This window comes from Myotis davidii, unplaced genomic scaffold (genome assembly GCF_000327345.1).
Source record: "Myotis davidii unplaced genomic scaffold, ASM32734v1 scaffold1889, whole genome shotgun sequence".
Lineage (NCBI taxonomy): Eukaryota > Metazoa > Chordata > Mammalia > Chiroptera > Vespertilionidae > Myotis > Myotis davidii.
The window spans coordinates 149303-151517 of record NW_006300207.1 but is presented as its reverse complement, the minus strand read 5'-3'; the positions used below and the strand labels follow the sequence as shown (position 1 = coordinate 151517).

Here is a 2215-nt window from a genome sequence, read left to right as displayed (position 1 = left end):
ATGACTAGGATGTCTGTGACAGTGACACTGAGCATGTGTTGGGGCCTTCGCTGGGATCATTCATCACCAAGAGGTTTTGATTCCGGATGGGAGGAGAAACACAGAGAACAGCCGACCTTTCTTAGCCTAGAAGGTGACACAGGTGGCAGGAGTGGAATGTTCTGCTTCCCTACAAATGTAAACAGTGTTTCCCTGGCTGGTTTGGCTCAGTGGATAGAGCATCAGCCTGTGAACTGAAGGGTCCCAGGTTTGATTCCAGCCAAGGGCACATGCCCGGGTTGCAGGCTCAATCCCCAGTAGGGGGCATGCAAGAGGCAGCCAATTAATGATTCTCTCTCACCATTGATGTTTCTATCTCTTTCTCTCCCTCTCTCTTCCTCTCTGAAATCAATCCTGCCACTCTCTGGCTGTGCTGCAGTGCTATTGGCTGGGAGGCTAAAGCCAGTTCCGAGCAGACTTAGTATACAAAGGGGTGGGCAGGAAGCTGGAAGCCGGAGCTGAGGTGGCGCGACCAGGCAGCACTGCATACACCATGGAGTGGGATGGGGAGAAGCTGTTGGAGCAACTGGCTTTGGAGTCAGAGGGGCTGTGCTTCCTGCATGTCACCTGTGAGCCATGGGACTAAGGGGAGCAGGGTGGGGGGCTCCGCCATGGTCGGTGAGCGGTCCTCCATGGTGTGCCAGCCGGGCCAGGCAAGGCCTGGGGAAGCTTTTCCCTCCTGAAGCCACTTTTCCCAGGGTGGCGGTGTCTGATCGCTTTTTTTTTCCAATTTTTTTTTATTGGAAAGCAAGCTCTGGACTTGCGGTTCCTGGGATCCCTGGGCCATAGCATGTGCCTCCAGGCCTTGCTGCTCCCCCTACCCCTCCTCCTACATTGAGCATCAGCCTAGCCTGTGCCCTCTCGCAATCCGGAACCCCTTCAGTGGTTCTCAACCTTCCTAATGCCGCAACCCTTTAATACAGTTCCTCATGTTGTGATGAACCCCAACCATAAAATTAATTTTCGTTGCTACTTCATAACTGTAATTTTGCTACTGTTATGAATTGTAATGTAAATATCTGATATGCAGAATGTATTTTCATTGTTCGCGACCCACAGATTGAGAACTGCTGCCTCAGGGGATGTCCGACTGCCGGTTTAGGCCTGATCCCCTCGGACGGGCATAAACTGGCAGTCAGACATCCCCTGAGGGATGTAGCAGTGCGCTAAGTGGCAGGTGGCCAGGGAGGAGCCCAAACCAGGGCCAGGTTCCACACAGCTCACGCTTATCCTGGCTTCTACATCTGCTGCCACCACTTGGTAGTGCTGCCACAGATCTCCAGCCATGAACCCGGCTTCTGGCTGAGCTGCGATCCCCCTGTGGGAGCACACTGACCACCAGGGGGCAGCTCCTGCGTTAAGTGTCTTCCGCCTGGTGGTCAGTGTGCATCATTGCAACTGGCCGACCGGTCGTTCTGGCCATTCCAGTCGTTCCGCCATAACAGTTGCTGGCCTTTTATATATGTAGATTCTCGCCCTAAACTGTACCCCAGCTGTTATTGACAAGCCAATATTTATTATCTTCTTTTACAACTTCAAAGCTATACCTAATCACCAAATTGCCATAATCCAGGTCTTCACTGCTATAGTCTGGCTTCTTCATAAAAACTATACTGGCTTGCATCTATAGCAACAGAAATGGGCCCCACAATTGCCACTGCCTTCATAAGGGACTTATCCTTCTGATGGGTGTCCACAAAGCCAGTGTTATTGGCAACAGAATCCTTGGACTTGTATTTGCAGGATTCAACCTTTGCATGATATGGATAGGATTTCTCTAAGCCCAAGCTTCCATTGTACTTAACATACTGTAAGGCATTATCCATTAAGCCACAATTGCAGCTCTCATTGCCTTGAGACTGATAGTAATCCAGAAGGTTCTGCTCACTCAATGGAATACATCTGCCAATTTTCCAGAACCCCTGTCCTTCTGGTGCACCAGTTGCATTAAAATCCCAACAAGAATTGCACATACCTTGTCATTCACACCCGAGAGCGTGTTGGGGGCGTGAGTGCTGGCGGTCGCCTGGGACCCGATCCTGCCAGCAGACCCTGACCCCCCTGGGCTGTGGGTGCTGACTGGCCTGCTACCCCGTGATCACCATGGCAATCGGGGGCAGAGAGAGCCCCGGCCAGGCCAGCCAGCACCCCCGGACCCCCCCGGGCTGTGGGTGGC

At 52.5% G+C, this 2215-nt stretch overlaps 1 pseudogene; it reads right to left on the bottom strand.

The window, feature by feature from the left end:
- Nucleotides 1-1516: 1516 nt before the first annotated feature.
- Nucleotides 1517-2014, bottom strand: LOC102768215 (annotated as a pseudogene).
- Nucleotides 2015-2215: the final 201 nt, after the last annotated feature.